Source organism: Artibeus jamaicensis, unplaced genomic scaffold, assembly GCF_021234435.1.
Source record: "Artibeus jamaicensis isolate MK-2021 breed Jamaican fruit bat unplaced genomic scaffold, CSHL_Jam_final contig_419, whole genome shotgun sequence".
Classification (NCBI taxonomy): Eukaryota; Metazoa; Chordata; class Mammalia; order Chiroptera; family Phyllostomidae; genus Artibeus; species Artibeus jamaicensis.
The window spans coordinates 499,448-518,693 of record NW_026521824.1 but is presented as its reverse complement, the minus strand read 5'-3'; the positions used below and the strand labels follow the sequence as shown (position 1 = coordinate 518,693).

Sequence of the window (19,246 nt, the reverse complement as noted above, 5' to 3'; positions counted from 1 at the left end):
TCATTCCTTTTTACTGGCAGAAAAATATTCCATTGTATGTACGTACCATATTTTGTTTATCCATTTATTTGTTCCTGGCCACTATAGTTGTCTCCACCTTTTGGCTATTGTAAATGCTACAGTGAACATTGGTGTATGTGTATCAGTTAAGTCCCTGCTTTGAATTTTTTTTGGATATATACCAAGGAGTGGAAATTCTTGGTCAACTGGTAGTCTTATGTTGAATCATTTCAGGAATTGCCACAGTGTTATTCACAGCAGCTGTACCGTTTATATTCCTACCAGCAATGCACAAGAGTTCCAGTTTCTCCACATTGTAACCAACACTTCTTTCTTTCTTTTTTTAATTATGCCCATCCAAGACTAACTTAATTTTTTGCATATTCTTTTTAATTTTTTATTCAACATAATTTTGTATTAGTTTATTTTTAAATATATTTTATTGATTATGCTATCACAGTTATCCTATTTTTCCTCCCCTTTATTCCCCTCCACTCTGCACCCCACCTTCCCACTAGCATTCCTCCCTTAGGTCATGTCACAGGTTGTACATTTAAGTTCTTTGGCTTCTCCATTTCCCATACTGTTCTTAACCTCCTGCTGTCTATTTTGTACCTACCATTTATGCTCCTTGTTCCCTGTATCTTTTCCTCCATTTTCCCACTCCCCCTCTCCACTGATAACCCTCCATGTGATTTCTATTTCTGTGATTCTGTTCCTGTTCTAGTTGTATGCTTAGTTCATTTTTGTTTTTTAGGTTCAGTTGTTGATAGTTGTGAGTTTGTTGTCATTTTACTGTTCATATTTTTGATCAACTTCTTTTTCCTAGATAAGTCCCTTTAACATTTCATGTAATAAGGGCTTGGTGATGATGAACTCCTTTAACTTGACCTTATCTGGGAAGCACTTTATCAACCTCTCCATTCTAAACAATAGCTTTGCTGGGTAGAGTCATCTTGGATGTAGGTCCTTGCCTGCAAGGTTTCTTTTGAGAAGTCAGCTGATAGCCTTATGGGAACTCCTTTGTAGGCAACTGTCTCCTTTTCTCTTGCTGCTTTTAGGATTCTCTCCTTCACTTTGATCTTGGGTAATGTAATTATGACGTGTCTTGGTGTGTGCTTCCTTGGGTCCAACTTTTTGGGGACTCTCTGAGCTTCCTGGACTTCCTGGAAGTCTTCTTTCCTTTGCCAGATTGAGGAAGTTCTCATTCATTATGTTTTCAAATAAGTTTTCCATTTCTTGCTCTTCCTCTTCTTCTTCTGGTATCCCTATGATTTGGATGTTGGAATGTTTAAAGTTGTCCCAGAGGTTCCTAAGGCTCTCCTCATATTTTTTGAATTCTTGTTTCTTCATTCTGTTCTGGTTGAATGTTTATTTCTTCCTTCTCCAAATCATTTGAGTCCTGGTTTCCTTCCTGTCACTGATGGTTCCCTGTTCCCTTATTTCACTTTGTATAGCCTTCACTTCTTCCTCTGTTCTGCGACCATACTCAACCATTTCTGTGAGCATCCTCATTACCAGTGTTTTGAAGTGTGCATCTGATAGGCTGGCTACCTCTTCATCACTTAGTTCTGTTTTTGGAGCTTTGATCTGTTCTTTCATTCGGTCATATGTTTTTGTCTTGGCACAGCTGTTACGTAGTAAGGGGCAGAGCCTTAGGAATTGGCCTGGGCGGGGCAACCCAGGTTGCTGCGTTGTGGCTCTGTAGGTGCAAGAGAGGTCTGAGAGGGGACAAAGCCACTTGCTCGGCTCTCGTCCCACCTTCAGTCACTTTCCCCACTACCCACAAACAGATTGGGCCCTTCTGGTGCTGATTCCTGGGTGGGTGGGTTTGTTTATGTTCTAGGACCCTGTGGGTCTCTCCAGTGAACTCTCCTGTGAGGCTGGGAGTTTCTCCCATCACGACAACCCCCACAGGTTATTTTCAGTCAGGGGTTGTGAGGCTTGTTTTTTGCTGCTCTGGAACCGTGGGTTGTGAAGTCTGTCTCCCTCCCCAGTTTTTTCTCCCGGTTTATCTGTCTGCAAATGTGGGACTACCTGGTCCTCTAGATGCTGCCTTGCTGCAACTCCTCTCTGTCCTGGCTGCCCATCTCTGCACCTCCTACCAGTCTGGGTGAATGTTTCTTTTTTAACTCCTTAGTTTTTGGACTTCCATACAGTTTCATTTTCTGACAGCTCTGGTTATGTTTTGTTTTTAGATTTGTTGTCTTTTTTTGGTTGTGCGAGGAGGCAAAGTGTATCTACCTGTGCCTCTTTCTTAACTTCATATTAATATCAAGTGTACACAATAGTAGTTAGACAATCATATACTCTATACAGTGTTTGCTCCAATATTGTTCCTATACTGCCTGGTACCATATATACTTCTTATAATATTATTGAGTATATTCCCAATGCTGTACTTTATTTTTTTTAAGAGTTTATTTATTTATTTCTAGAGAGGGGAAGGTGGAAAAGGGAGAGAAGCATCAGTGTGTGGTTGCCTCTCACATGCCCCCTATTGGGGACCTAGCCCCTAACCCAGGCATGTACCCTGACTGGGAATTGAACCAGTGACCCTTTGATTCGCAGGCTGGCATTCAATCACTGAGCCATATCAGTCAGGCCTGTATGCTGTACTTTATATCTCCATGATTAGTCTTTTTAAAAATTTTTATTTAATTGTTGTTCAGGTACAGTTTTCCGTCTTTTACTCCCAATCAGCCCACCCCCCTAGCGCTCCCCACCTTCCTCCCATTTCCACCCTCTTCATGATTATTCTGTAACTACTAATTTGTCCTTCTTAATCCCTTCAAGATTTTCACCCAGTGGTCCAACCCCCTGTCCTCTGGCAACCTGTGTCTGAATCTGTATCAATTTTGCTTATTTTTTACCTTAGGTTCTACATATTAGTGAAATAATATGGTATTTGTCTTTCTCCAGCTGACTTATTTCACTTAGCATAATGCCCTGTAGTTTCATCCATGCTATGACAAATGGTAACATTTCATTCTTTTTTGTGGTTGAGTATTATTCTATTGTGTAAACATACCACAGCTTTTTTTTTACTCATTTGTTGATTGGCACTTAGGTTACTTTAATATCTGGACTATTGTAAATAATCCAGGGTGTGTATACTCCTTTTTTATTCATAATTTTTTAATTCATATTTTTATATTTATTTTTAAAATATTTATTTATATCTAGAGCAAGGGGAAGGGCAGAAAGAAGAAAGGGAGAAAAACATCAATATGTGGTTGCCTCTTACACGCCCCAAACAGGGGACCTGGCCCTCAACCCAGGCATGTGCCCTGAGTGACAATCGAACTGGCAACCCTTTTTTTTTTTTTTTAATATTTAAATTTATTTATTTATTTTTGAATTAATTATGCTGTTACAGTTGTTCTATTCCCCCCTTCATTCCCCTCCACCCTGCCCCCCCAACCCCACCATTACCCCCCTTTAGTTTATGTCCATGTGTCTCAAGTCCTTTAGGTTCTATATTTCCCATACTATTCTTGCCCCCCCATCTATTTTCTATCTACTGTCTATGCTACTTGTTTTCTGTACCTTCTCCCCCCGTCTCCTCCTCCCACTCCCCTGTTGCTAACCCTCCTTGAGATCTTCATTTCTATGTTTCCACTCCTGATCTAGCTGTCCTTTTAGTTTGCTTTTGTTTTAGGTGTGGTTGTTAATAACTGTGAGTTTGTTGTCCTTTCACTGTTCATGTTTCTTTAACTTCTTTTTCTTAGATAAGTCCCTTTAACATTTCATATAATAAGGGCTTGGTGATGATGAACTCCTTGAATTTGGTCTTATCTGAGAAGCACCTTATCTGTCCTTCCATTCTAAATGAAAGTTTTGCTGGATAGAGCAATCTTGGTTGTAGGTCTTTAGATTTCATGACTTGGAATATTTCTTTCCAGCCCCTTCTTGCCTGTAAGGTCTCTTTTGAGAAATCTGCTGACAGCCTGATGGGGACTCCTTTGTAGGTGATTGTCCCCTTACCTCTTGCTGCTTCCAGGATTCTTTCCTTCATTTTAATTTTGGCTAATGTAATTATGATATGCCTTGGTGTATTTCTTCTTGAGTCCAACTTTTTTGGTACTCTCTGAGCTTCTTGGATTTCTTGGAAGTCTATTTCCTTTGCCAGATTGGGGAAATTTTCTTTTATTATTTGTTCAAATAGTTTTTCCACTGGTGGTTGTGTCTTTCCCCCTTCTGGTACCCCTATAATTCGGATATTGGAGCGTTTATAGATGTCCTGGAGGTTCCTAAGCTTCTCCTCATTTTTCTGAATTCTTATTTCTTCATTCCTTTCTGTTTGTTGATTTTTTTCTTCTTCCTTCTGGTCCACTCCATTGATTTGAGTCCCAGTTTTTTTTCATCTCTATGGTTTTCCTGTGGAATTCCATTCATTTCCCTTAATTTAGCCTTCATATGTTTCTCTAATTTGCGGCTATAGTCCACCAGATCTGTGAGGAAGCTGATGACCAGTGTTTTAAACTGTGCGTCTGAGAGATTTGCTATTTCTTCGTCACTTAGATTTATCTGTGGGGCTTTGAGGTCTTCCTGCGACATTTTTGGTCTGTTCTGGCCCTTTAAGTGGGAGGAGTGGCACCTTGGATTCCCAGGTCGCTGGGTTGTGACGCTGTATGTGGGGGCGTGGTCAGAGCAGGGAAATGGCAATGGCGCTGCCGCCGCCGCCGGTCCAAGCGCTCACTCCCTCACCCGCCTGCAACCATGCAACCTCAGTCAACTCGCTGCCACCGCCTCCCCACTGACTCCTCCGTAGTCGCTCACCCGGTGGGCCGCTCGGTTGCTCACAAGGTCCAATCCTGGGTTTGGAACCCGTGCGACTGGATTCGCGCCCGGGTCGACTCCTTTGTAACTCCTCACCCGGCGCCGGTTTCGCCCCTTACTGGTCAGGCCGGCGCCGGTTTCGCCCCTTACTGGTCAGGCCGAAGAATTTGTTGTTAGCGGACTTCCGAAAAGTTCAGTTTTCCGTGTTCTGGTTGTGTTTTCTGATGCTAATATTTAGTTGTCCCTAAACTTGGTTGTGTGAGGAGGCAGGCACATCCACCTTAAACCTCCATCTTGGCGGAAGTCCGAACTGGCAACCCTTTAATTTGCAGGCCACACTTAATCTACTGAACCATACCAGCCAGGGCTTGTTTTTTAATTTTATTTATTTTTTTCAATTTCCATATTTTTAAAAATTGAATTTATTGTGGTGACATTGGTTAATAAAATTGTATGGGTTTCAGGTGTATAATTCTATAACATACCATTTATAAATTGTATTGTGTGTTCACTACCTCAGGTCAACTCTCCTTCCATCACTGTGTATCCCACTTTTTTCCTACTTCCTCTCACCCTACTTCCCCTGTGGTAATCAGTATGCTGTTGTCTATGAATATTTTTTTTCTGTGAGCTTTTTTTTTTTTGGCTTAATCTCTTTACCTGTTTCACCCAGCCCCCCAGCCTCCCTCCTCTCTGACAGCTGTCAGTCTGGTCTCTGTATCTGTGAGTTTGTTTCTGTTTTATTTTGTCCATTAGATCTAACATAGGAGTGAAATCATATGGTATTTGTCTTCTTCTGACTGGCTTATTTCACTTGGCATAATGTTCTCCAGATCTGTCGATGCTTTCTGAAAGGGTGAAATTTCCTTTTTTTTAAAAGACTGAGTAGTATTCCATTGTGTGAATTGTACGCTATTCCATTGTGTAAATTGTACACAATTCCATTGTGTAAATAGCTTTTTTTAATCTACTCACCTACTGATAGGCACTTGGACTGTATCCAAACCTTGGTTATTATAAATAACATTGCAGTGAACATAAGGGTGCACATATTCTTTCGAGTTAGTGTTTTGCGTTTCTTCGGATATATTCCCAGAAGTGGAATCACTGGGTCAAAAGGGAGATTCACTTTCAGTTTTTTGAGGAACCTGCATGCTGCTTTCCACAGTGGCTGCACCAGTCTGCATTCCCACCAACAGTGCATGAAGGTTCCCTTCTCTTCACATCCTTGCCAGTACTTGTTGTTTATGATTGATTGATTGATGATAGCCATTCTGACCAGTGTGAGGTGATACCTCATGTTTTTAATTTTCATTTCTCTGATGATTAAAGACGTTGAGCATCTTTTCATGTGTCTGTCAGCTATCTGTATGTCCTCTTGAGGGAAGTGTCAGTTAAGGTCCTCTGCCCGTTTTTCAGTTTGTTTGTTTGTATAGGTTTTGAATCTTAGAAGCTTTTTATAAAATTTGGATATTAACCCCTTATCTATATATCATTGGCACATATGTTCTCCCATTCAGTGGGTTGTCTTTTTATTTTGCTGATAGTTTCCTTTACTGTGCGAAATCTTTTTAGTTTGATGTAGTCCCATTTGTTTACTTTTTCCTTGACCCAGGCAGTATATTAGAAAAAAATATTGCTAAGAGAAATGTCTGAGATTTTACTGCCTATGTTTTATTCCAGGATTTTTGTGGTTTAAGGACTCACATTTGTCTTTAATTCATTTTGAGTATTTGTGTGTGTGTATATTGTGTAAGAGGGTGGCCTATTTTCATTCTTTTGCACATATCTGTCCAATTTTCTTTAAGAATTTATTTATTTATTTTTAGAGAAAGAAGAAAGAAAGGAGAAAGAGAGGGAAAGAAACATCAGTGTGTCTCCCTACTGGGGACCTGGCCTGCAGCCTGAACATGTGCCCTGTGTGGGAATCGAACCAGTGACCCTTTGGTTACAGGCTGGCACTCAGTCCACTGAGCCATACCACTCAGGGCTGTCCAGTTTTCTTAACACCATATATTAAATAGACTATCTTTACCCCATTGTATGTTTTCGCTTCCTTTGTCAAATAGTATTTGACCATAAAGGAATGTGTTTATTTCTAGGTCCTCTATTCTGTTCCATTGATTTATGTTTTTATGCCAGTACCATGCTGTTTTGATTACTATGGCCCTGTAGTACAATCTGATATCAGGTAGCGTAATTCTTCCAACTTTGTTCTTAAGATTGCTGTGACTATTCGAGGTATCTTGTGATTCGATGTATAGTTTTGGAATATTCATTTTCTGTGAAATGTGCTTGGAGAGTATGGACATTTTAATATTTATTCTTCTATTCATGGACATGGTATATACTTGCACTTATTTGTATCTTCTTCAATATCTTGGTGTCTTGTAAGTTTCTAAGTGCAGGTGTTTTACATTTTTGGTTAAATTTATTCCTAGGTGTTTTTTTTTTCTTTGATGCAGTTGCAAATGGGTTTTGTTAGTTTCTTTCTGATAGTTCATTCTTGGTGTATAAAAATAGAGCTGATTTATTATATTTATTTTGTGTCTGCTACTTTACTGAATTCATTGATCAGTTCTAGTAGTATTTTGGTGGAATCTTTAGGGTTCTCTATATATAGTATCATGTCTTCAAATAATGACAGTTTTCTTTCTTTCCAATTTGGATGCCTTTTTTTATTTCTTCTTTTTTGATTGCTGTAGCTAGGACTTGCAGTACTATGTTGAATAGGAGCTGTGAGAGTGACATCCCTCATTCCCAATGTTAAGTGAAACACTTGTAGTTTTTACCCATTCAGTATTATGTTGGCTGTAGGTTTGTCGTATATGGCCTTCATTACGTTGAGATATGTTCCCTCTCTGCCCATTTTGCTGAGAATATTTATCAAAAATGGATGCTGGAGGGGACTTCCGCCAAGATGGAGGTATAGGTGGATGTGCCGTGCCTTCTCACACAACCAAGTTTAGGGACAACTAAATATTAGCATCAGAAAACACAACCAGAACACGGAAAATTGAACTTTTCGGAAGTCCGTTAACAACAAATTCTTCAGCCCGACCGGTAAGGGGCGAAACCGGCGTCTCGTGAGGGATTGCACAGGAGGACTCCGATCGGACGCCAGACGCACGGATTCCAAACCCAGAATTGGACCTAGTGAGCGACCGAGCAACCCACCGGGTGAGCGACTGCTGAGGAGACAGTGGGGAGGCGGTGCTGCGTGTTGACTGCGGTTGCCTATCTGCGGGTGAGCGGACAGGCGAGGGAGTGGGCGGTTGGACCGGGGCCCGGCGGTCCCTGTGGCTTGCGGCAGTAGAGGGTGCCGCCATTTCCCCGCTCTGACCACGCCCCCACATACAGCGTCACAACCCAGCGACCTGGGAGTCCAAGGCGCTGCTTCTCACATTTAAAGGGCCAGAACAGACCAAAAATGTCTCAGGAAGACCTCAAAGCCCCAGAGATAAATCTAAGTGACGAAGAAATAGAAAAACTCTCAGACGCACAGTTTAAAACACTGGTCATCAGGATCCTAACAGATCTGGTTGATTATAGCCACAAATTAGACAAACATATGAAGGCGAAACTAATTGAAATGAATGGAATTACACAGGACACCCATAGCAGATGAAAAGGAAACTGGGACTCAAATCAATGGAGTGGACCAGAAGAAAGCAAATAATGGCCAAACAGAAAAGAGTCAAGGAGCAAGAATTCAAAGAAATGAGGAGAGTCTTAGGAACCTCCAGGACATCTTTAAACGCTCCAATATCCGAATTATAGGGGTACCAGAAGGGGGAAAGACACAACCACCAGTGGAAAAATTATTTGAACAAATAATAAAAGAAAATTTCCCCAATCTGGCAAAGGAAATAGACTTCCAAGAAATCCAAGAAGCTCAGAGAGTACCAAAAAAGTTGGACTCAAGAAGAAACACACCAAGGCATATCATAATTACATTAGCCAAAATTAAAATGAAGGAGAGAATTCTAGAAGCAGCAAGAGCTAAGGGGACAATCACCTACAAAGGAGTCCCCATCAGAATGTCAGCAGATTTCTCAAAAGAGACCTTACAGGCAAGAAGGGGCTGGAAAGAAATATTCCAAGTCATGAAATCTAAAGACCTACAACCAAGATTGCTCTATCCAGCAAAACTTTCATTTAGAATGGAAGGACAGATAAGGTGCTTCTCAGATAATATCAAATTCAAGGAGTTCATCATCACCAAGCCCTTATTATATGAAATGTGAAAGGGACTTATCTAAGAAAAAAGTTAAAGAAACATGAACAGTGAAAGGACAACAAACTCACAGTTATTAACAACCACACCTAAAACGAAAGCAAACTAAAAGGACAGCTAGAACAGGAGTGGAAACATAGAAATGAAGATCTCAAGGAGGGTTAGCAACAGGGGAGTGGGAGGAGGAGATGGGGGAGAAGGTACAGAAAATAAGTAGCATAGACAGTAGATAGAAAATAGATGGGGGGGCAAGAATAGCATGGGAAATATAGAACCTAAAGGACTTGAGACACATGGACATAAACTAAAGGGGGGTAATGGTGGGGTTGGGGGGGCAGGGTGGAGGGGAATGAAGGGGGGAATAGAACAACTGTAACAGCATAATCAATTTAAAAAAATAAATTAAAAAAAAATAAATAAAGGGGAAAAAAGTGGATGCTGGATTATATCAAATACTTTTTCTGCCACATGCGATTATGTGGGTTTTATTCTTTATTTGTTATATATTATGTATCACATTAAGTTTTTTACGTTTTATATATTTATATTTTATCTTCCCCTGAGGACATGCTTATTGATTTTAGAGAGGGGGGAAGACAGGGAGAAAGACAGGGAGAGAAACAGTCGTCAGCTGCCTTTCCTATGTGACCCAGCAAGGACCAAGCCTGCAACCTAGGCATGTACCCTGACCGGGAAGAAAACATGACCTTTTGGTTTGTAGGACACTGCCCAACCAAATGAGCCACAACAGCCAGGGCTGTGTGTCACATTTGTTGATTTGTGGATATTGTCCGACCTTATATTTTAGGAATAAATCCCACTTGATCATGGTGTACAGTCAGTATTGCTGGATCCTGTTTGCTAAGATTTTGTTGAAGATTTTAGCATCTATGTTTGTCAGGGATGTTGGCTTATAATTTTCTTTCTCTGTAGTGTCTTTGTCTGGTCTTGGAATTAGGATAATGCCAGTCTCATAAAATGAGCTTAAGAGTCTTCCCTCCTCTTGAATATATTGGAATAATTTGAGAAGGATAGGTGTTAGTTCTTCAGATGTTTGGTAAATTCACCCATGAAGACATCTAGTTCAGGACTTTTGTTTCTTGGGAGTTTTTTTTTTTATTATTATTACTGCTTCATTTACACTAGTTGTAATCTCTCTGTTCCAATTCTCTGATTCTTTCTGATTCAGATTTGGGACCTTATGTTTCTAGGAATTTGTCTATTTCATCCAGATTGTCCAATTTGTTGACATACAGTTATTCATAATAGTTTCTTAACTATCCTTGCTATTTCTGTGGTGTTAGGTATTACTTCTCTTCTTTAATTTCTGATTTTATTTATTGGGGTCCTCTCTTCTTTTCTTGATAAGTCTGGTTAAAGGTTCGTCAGTCTTGTGTATCTTTTCAAAGAGCCAGCTATTGTATTTCTTGATCTTTTGCACCTTTTTAAGACTCATTTATTTCTGCTCTGATCTTTATTACTTTCTTTCTTCTACTCACTCTGTACTTTATTAGTTGTTCTTTTTCAAGTTTAAGTGTAAAGTAAAATTATTCATTTGAGATATTTTTTGTTCTTTGAGATAGGCCTGTAATACTATAAATTTTTCTCTTAGGATTGCTTTCCTGCATCCCATAGATTTTGGGTTGCTTTGTTTTCATTTTAATTTGTTTCAGTGTATCTTTTGATGTTTTTTTGATCTCGTTAACCTAGTTATTGTTTAATAACATGTTATTTAGCCCCCTCGTCTTTATCAGTTTTTAAGTTTTTTTTCTTGTGATTCATTTCTAGTTTCATACCATTATCACCAGAGAAGATGCTTAATAGTATTTCAGTCTTCTTAAATTTAAAAACAAAATTTACTGTATTTTTTTCATTATTATTTACACCCTCCCCCTGTAATCACCCCACTGTCGTCCACGTCCACGAGTCCTTTTTTCTTTTTGCTCTATCCCTTCACCTCCTATCCTCCCCCCTTAGGTGTCGTCCTATGAGTCTGTCTCTATTTTGTTAGTTCAGCTTGTTCATTCGATTCCACATTTGAATGAATATCATATGGTATTTGTCTTTCTCTGATTGGCTTATTTCACTTACAATGTTCTCCAGGTCCATCCATGCTGTCACAAAGGGTAAATTTTCTTCCTTTTTATAGCTGAGTAGTAATATTCCATTGTGTAAGTGTCTCATAGTTGTTTTATCCCCTCATCTACTGATGGACACTTAGGCTCCTTCCATATCTTGGCGATTGTAAACAACACTGCAGTGAACACAGTGGGGCTGACGTTCTTTTGAATTAGTGTTTTAGGTTTCTTCTGATACAGTCCCAGAAGTGGAATCATTGGGTCAAAAGTAGTTCCATTTTTAATTTTCTGAGGAAACGCCACACTGCTTTCTGTAGTTGGCTGCACCAGCCTGCATTTCCACCAGCAGTGCACCACGTTCTCTTTTTTCCACATCCTCACCAGCACTTGGTGTTTGTTGGTTTATTGATGATAATTATTCTGCTAGGTGTAGGGTGATATCTCATTATGGTTTTAATTTGTATTTCTCTGATGATTAGTGATATTGGTCATCTGTATGTTCTCTTTGGAGAAGTGTCTATTCAGGTCCTTTGCCCTTTTTTTAATTGGGTTCTTTATTTTTTTGGTGATGAATTTTGTAAGGTCTTTTTTTTTTTTAAGATTTTATTTATTTATCTTTAGAGGGGAAGGAGAGAGGGAGAGAAACATCAATGTATGGTTGCCTCTAGTGCATCCCCTGCAGGGAACTGGCCTGCAGGGAACCTGCCTGCAACCCAGGCATGTGCCCTGACTGGGAATCAAACCACGATCCTCTGGTTCACAGGCCCGTGCTCAATCCACTGAGCTTCCCTGTAAGGTCTTCATAAATTTTAGATGTTAACCCCTTATCAGATATATCAGCAAATATGTTCTCCCTTTCTGTGGATTGTCTTTTTATTTTGTTGTTTTCCTTTGCTGTGCAAAAACTTTTTAGTTTGATGTAATCCCATTTGTTCATTCTCCTGAAATTTTTTGAAACTTGTTTTGTGGTCTCACATATAGTCTCTCCTAGAAAAAAGTCCATGTGCACTTGAGAAAAATGTGTATTCTACTGTGTTGGGGGTGATATGCTCTGAAGATGTCAATTAAATACATCTGATCTCATGTGTTATTTATGGCCACCGTTTCCTTTCTGTCTGGAAGATCTATCCATTGATGTCAGTGGGGTTTTAAAAATTCCCTACTATGGCTGTATTGCTGTCTACCTCTTTTTTTTTCTTTCCATCAAGTATTGCTTTACATATTAGGTACTCCTACAAGGTCTGTCCAGGAAAAGAGCACCATAGTTAATATAACCTGAACAGTTTGCACAATATTGATGTAACCTGGCTGCCAAGGAGAGTGGGCTGGAATGCATGTGCACGAACAATGATGACTTCACTGTATTAATCAGTGGGGGCATTAGATACCACTAAGTGTATACTGTGTGGCTGTCACATTGAAACTGAGTGAGTAGAGCAATGAATCTGCATCAAATTTTATACTAAGCTTGAATATTCCTGAACGGAAACTATTCAGATGATTTAGAAGGCCACAAGGTGATTGGCTGCTTCATCACAATAGCACGAATGTGATGCACCCATTCATGCATCACATCATATGCAAAGTTTCTTGGCAAAACATCAAATCACCCAGGTGACTCAGCCCAGCGACAGCCCAGCATTAGCGCCCTTCTGGCTTTTCCCAAAACTAAAATCACCTTTGAAAGGGAAGAAATTTCAAATCATCCTTGAGTTTCAGGAAAATATGATAGGGCAACTGATGGCAACTGGGAGAATTGTGTGAGGTCCCAACGTACCTACTTTGAAGAGGACTGAGGCATCATTGTCCATGTGCAATGTTCCTTGTATCTTGTATCTTCATCAATAATGTCTCTTTTTCCTTATTACATGGCTGGATACCTTCTGAACAGACCTTGTATATTGGATGCATAAATGTTTACCCTCTTATTGGATTGCTTTCTTTATCATTACATATGTCTGTCTTTATTCATTACATATGTCTTTCTTTGTCTCTTACTATAACCTTTGTTTCTGGTCTGTTTTTTGAGATATAAGTATTGCTACCCAGCTTCTTATTTCTTCCCATTTTCATGAATTATCTTTTTTCCATTCCTCTATTTTTAGTCTATGTGTCTTATGTTCTGAGGTGAGTCTTGTATAGACAGCATATGTTGGGAACTGCCCTGCCTGGTTTCAGGAGCTGAAACCCCACAATGGCTAAGGCTGAGTGAGCAACCTTCAGACCATAAGCCACTGAGACAAAGCTTATCTCCCTGGCAGGGATGCTGCTTCTGCTCCTTTTACTTCACCCTGCCTGGCTCACAATGCGTGATCAGTTAGCCAGTGATGGGTAAGATTCCTCAAGGGAGGGATGACCTAAGACAGGCCTGATCATGGGGGGCCCCCAGGGAAGGACTTGGGGGCTATAGAAAGAGGGGGCAATGGACCCTCACCCTTCAGCTTTGACACAGCCTGAGTCCTCATTCTGTCTGCAAGAAGCCTCTTAATCTCTTGGCTGCCTTACTTCCCCTGCCCGACGTAAGCCTGAAATAATGACAGAGTGCAGTACAGCCCTGTGCTGGAAAGGGAAGGTTCCCTAGGGGATCAGGCCTAAGAAAAAATGCATAAAATCCTATGAAACCTAGTTTGCTGATACCCTTAATTTAAATAAGGGACCAAGCAGGAAGTGAGCTTGCTCCCCAAAGTTTTATGGCCCTTTAATAATCTGACCTGGACTCAGAATGAGCCCTCAGAGTTCTTGGAATGTTATCTATTGTTTAATTATTTCTGCCTGACAATGATTGATGAGCTTTATTCCTGTGGAAATTGAACCCAATAAAAGACTGTCAAGGCAAGGGTCGGGGCCCTCGCCCCTTGAGAAAGTGGTCGTGCTGTCTTTTTTCCTCCACAGGACTCAGTAGTCCGTGTGAATTTCTCTAGTCTCATCCACAATGTGGCAGACCCCACGAGCCAGGGTCCACATCAAGCATATATAGGGTCTTGTTTTCTTATTTATTCAGTTATCTTATATCTCTTTATTGGAACATTTAAGCCATTTATATTTAAAGTGATTACTGATAGGTACATATTTATTGCCATTTTGTTCTTTCAACTAATTTCTTCTTTTCTCTCCTCCCCCACCTCCTCCTCCCTCTCCCCAGCCCTTCTCCCCCTCCTCTATTTCTTATAATACTGGTTTGGTAGTAACAAGTTTCTTTAGCTTTTTCTTTTATGGGGAGTTATTTATTCCTTTTTAAATGTTAAATTATAACCTTACTGGGTAAAGTAGTCTTGGCTGCAGGTCCTTGCTTTTCATCACTTTGAATATTTCATGCCAGTCCCTTCTGGCCTGAAATGTTTCTGTTGAGAAATCAGCTCACATTCTAATGGGAGCTCCTTGTAGGTAACTTTCTCTTGCTGCTCTTAAGATTCTCTCTTTATTTTAACTTTTGCCATTTTAATTATGATGTGTCTTTGTGCAGGCCTCTTTAGGTTCATCTTTTAAAAATTTTTATTGATTTATTTTAGAGTGCAGGGAAGGGAGGGAGAAAGAGAGAGAAACATCAGTGTGTGGTTGCCTCTCATGTGCCTTCACTGGAGACCTGGCCTGCAACCCAGGCCCTCAACCCAGGCATGTGCTCTGACAGGGAATTTAACCAGTGACCCTTTGGTTCACGGGCCAACACTCAATCCACTGATCCACACCAGCCAGGACTCTTTGGGTCCATCTTGTTTGGGACTCTGATATTTCTGCACTTGTGTGTCTTTTCGTTCACCAGATTAGGGAAGCTTTTTGTCATTATTTCTTCCACTGTGGTTCTCAATCCCTTGCTGTCTGTCTTCTCCTTGTGGTGGTACCCCTATGATGTGGATGTTGTTATGCTTCAGGTTGTCCCAAATGTCTCTTAAACTCTAATTTTTTTCATTCTTTTTTTTTCACTGCTCTGGTTCAGTGGTTTTTTCCTACCTTGTCTTCCAAATCTCTGATTTTGACCTTCTGCTTCATCCAACCTGTTTATTCCTTCCAGTGTATTCCTGACATCAGACACTGTATTCTTTATTTCTTCATGTTCCTTTTTTTATGTGTTGTGTGTCTTTTTTTCATGCTGTTTTAGTTCTCACTAAGTGTCTTGTAGTTTTCATTGAGTTTCTTGAGCATCCTTATAACCATTTTTCTGAACTCTGTGTGTAAGTTGCTTACCTCCATTGCATTTAACTCTTTTTCTGCAGATTTCTCCTCTTCCTTCATTGAGGCATGTTTCTTCGTCTCCCTGTTTCTGGTGCCTCTTTGAGGTTTTTTTCTATGCTTTAGGTAGATTTGCTATGACTCCCAGTCTTGGTAGGATGGCCTTAAGAATCAGGTAGGTATTCTGTGGGACCAGTGACACAGTCTCTTTGATCACCAGTGATCAGGGTGCTCCATGAATGTCTTGTGTGTAGCTTATGTGGGCTCTGTTGTTGTAATTGAGTCTTGATTGCTGTTGGCCCATACATGCTGGGATCAACCCTCAAGCTTGCTGGCTGTGAGGCTTAACCTTGACCATAGTGTGTAGGCTGCTCTGCTGGTACTTTCCACATGATGCAGAATTCACCTCAGCATGGTCTCGTGCCTCCCAAGATCTCCCTTTGGATATGCCACTTGTGGCGTTTATTGGATCCTTCTCTGATGTCTGTGCGTGTTGGTTCTGGCCTTCTCAGGAGGGACTTTGGTGCAGACCAATGTCTGATGCTGCCTGTTACTGCCCCTAGCAACCTGTTTGTAGCTACAAATCCATCCCCAGTTTATGGCTATTTTTGCTGAGCTTTGGTGTGCATGGGAAGGTTCAACCTGTGCCCCAATGCCAGCTTTTACCAGCACTGAGCCCAAGGACTGGTCAGCCAGAGTCTCAAGCTCCCTGAGATATGCCTCTGCCTGTCTCTGCCTACTGGGTGCCCATTAGACTCAGTCATTGAAAGAGCGTCTGGCAGTACTCAAGTTGCACTAGGTAGGTCCTTAGTCCAGAAGTGAGTGGTGTTCACTAGACTGATACAGGTTCAAACTCAGTGCCAGTTCTGGGTCTGAGGCCACTCAGCAAAATTCCCAGGGGATACCAAGTCTGTCTGCCACCTGCTGGGTGCTTGCACACCTTTGTGCTGGGTGCTTACACACCTTTGTGGTGGAGTCCCAGGGAGTCATCAGGGCAAGGCCAGCAGAGTTTATCCAACTCAAGCAGACCAAGATTTGGCCCTGTGAAAGAAGGGCTTTGCCCTGCTTGGGCATGTGAGGGGGAAATGGCCCCTGTCCCAGAGCCACACAACCCAAGTCTATCCTGGGTTCTGCCAGGTAGAACCTGAACTCAGCACTGGTAGGGTCTCTGTGAGAGGCAGGATGGGGCTAATGGATCTCCAACGTGGTGGATGTTCTGGTCAAGCTTTATGGAAGGTAGGAACTGTAGCCCCTGCCCCACAGCCAAACAACTTAGTCCCAGATTCTGCTCAGCCCTTGGCAGGGCGGAGCCACTAGGAGCCAGATGGGTCAGTCCATTTGAAGCTCAGAAGGTGGGGCTAGAGGGTCTTTCATGAGGAGGAAGTACCAGTTAATTTCTTGAATAAGTGGGAAGAATGACCCCTGCTCCGAAGCCACGTAACTTAATCACTGACATTCTCTGAGTCTGCCCAGAACTCTATACCCCATAAAAGGTGGCTGACTTCTAAGCAGTGTATTTTTCATTTTGTTCATTGTACTTCTGAGTTCCAGGATTTTAAAAATAATTTTATTTCTTTTTTTTTATTGTATGGCTGCAGCTTTATTTTTTATGATTCATATGCTTTTTAAAAATATATTTTATTAATTATGCCATTACAGTTATATTCCCTCCTTCATTCATTCCCCTGCACACCCCCTCTCCCACCATTCCCTCCCTTTAGTTTATTTTTTTTTTATTTTTTTTTTAATTTATTTATTTTTTTTATTTTTTATTTTTTTGAATTGTTTATGCTGTTACAGTTGTTCTATTCCCCCCTTCATTCCCCTCCACCCTGCCCCCCCAACCCCCCGATTACCCCCCCTTTAGCTTATGTCCATGTGTCTCAAGTCCTTTAGGTTCTGTATTTCCCATACTATTCTTGCCCCCCCCATCTATTTTCTATCTACTGTCTATGCTACTTGTTTTCTGTACCTTCTCTCCCTGTCTTCTACTCCCACTCCCCTGTTGCTAACCCTACTTGAGCTCTTCATTTCTATGTTTCCACTCCTGATCTAGCTGTCCTTTTAGTTTGCTTTCGTTTTAGGTGTGGTTGTTGATAACTGTGAGCTTGTTGTCCTTTCACTGTTCATGTTTCTTTAACTTCTTTTTCTTAGATAAGTCCCTTTAACATTTCATATAATAAGGGCTTGGTGATGATGAACTCCTTGAATTTGGTCTTATCTGAGAAGCACCTTATCTGTCCTTCCGTTCTAAATGAAAGTTTTGCTGGGTAGAGCAATCTTGGTTGTAGGTCTTTAGTTTTCATGACTTGGAATATTTCTTTCCAGCCCCTTCTTGCCTGTAAGGTCTCTTTTGAGAAATCTGCTGACAGCCTGATGGGGACTCCTTTGTAGGTGATTGTCCCCTTAGCTCTTGCTGCTTCCAGGATTCTCTCCTTCGTTTTAATTTTGGCTAATGTAATTATGATATGCCTTGGTGTGTTCCTTCTTGAGTCCAACTTTTTTGGTACTCTCTGGGCTTCTTGGATTTCTTGGAAGTCTGTTTCCTTTGCCAGATTGGGGAAATTTTCTTTTATTATTTGTTCAAATAGTTTTTCCACTGGTGGTTGTGTCTTTCCCCCTTCTGGTACCCCTATAATTCGGATATTGGAGCGTTTATAGATGTCCTGGAAGTTCCTAAGCTTCTCCTCATTTTTCTGAATTCTTATTTCTTCATTCCTTTCTGATTGATCATTTTTTTCTTCCTTCTGGTTTACTCCATTGAGTTGAGTCCCAGTTTTTTTTTCATCTCTATGGGTTTCCTGTGGAATTCCATTCATTTCCCTTAATTTAGCCTTCATATGTTTCTCTAATTTGTGGCTATAGTCCACCAGATCTGTGAGGAAGCTGACGACCAGTGTTTTAAACTGTGCGTCTGAGAGATTTGCTATTTCTTCGTCACTTAGATTTATCTCTGGGACTTTGAGGTCCCCCTGCGACATTTTTGGTCTGTTCTGGCCCTTTAAGTGAGAGAAGCGGCGCCTTGGAGTCCCAGGTCGCTGGGTTGTGACGCTGTATGTGGGGGCGTGGTCAGAGCGGGGAAAATGGCGCCGCCGCAGCCGGTACCCCGCTCACTCCCTCACCCGCGCGTAACCGGGCACCCACAGTCAACTCGCTGCCACCGCCTCCCCACTGACTCCTCCGTAGTCACTCACCCGGTGGGCTGCTCACTAGGTCCAATCCTGGGTTTGGAACCCGTGCGTCTGGATTCGCGCGTCTGGGTTCCGCGCCCGCGCCGGGTCGAACAAGTTCTCCTTTGTAACTCCTCAACCCGCCGCCGCCGGTTTGCCTCTTACCGGCCGGGCCGGAGAATTTGCTGTCTGCGGACCTCCGAAAAGTCGCGCGTCTGGGTCCCGCGCCCGCGCCTGGGTCGAACGAGTTCTCCTTTGCAACTCCTCAACCCGCCGCCGCCGGTTTGCCTCTTACCGGCCGGGCCGGAGAATTTGCTGTCTGCGGCGCCCGCGCCCGGGTCGAACGAGTTCTCCTTTGCAACTCCTCAACCCGCCGCCGCCGGTTTGCCTCTTACCGGCCGGGCCGGAGAATTTGTTGTTTGCGGACTTCCGAAAAGTTCAGTTTTCCGTGTTCTGGTTGTGTTTTCCGATGCTAATATTTAGTTGTCCTTAAACTTGGTTGTGAGAGGAGGCAGGCACATCCACCTTAATCCTCCATCTTGGCGGAAGTCCCCCTCCCTTTAGTTTATGACCACATGTCTCAAGTTCTTTAGATTCTATATTTCCCATACTTTTATATTTTCATTTTATTTATACTCATACATCAATTTCTGTGTTTGTCCATGTTTTCTTTTAGTATTTTCAGCATCTTTAAGACAGTTGTCTCAAAGTCTTTGTTTAGTAAGAAGCCTATCATTTGGGCTTTCTCAGGTATGTTTTTTGGGAATTTATATATATATTTTGTAACACCAAAGAAAACATGTGACTTCTTT

At 41.5% G+C, this 19,246-nt stretch overlaps 1 protein-coding gene across 5 annotated transcripts in view; it reads left to right on the top strand.

The window, feature by feature from the left end:
• Nucleotides 1-19,246, top strand: part of DHRS7B (dehydrogenase/reductase 7B) — a 71,612-nt gene that overhangs the window by 36,990 nt on the left and 15,376 nt on the right. The gene's annotated exons all lie outside the window — the stretch shown is intronic.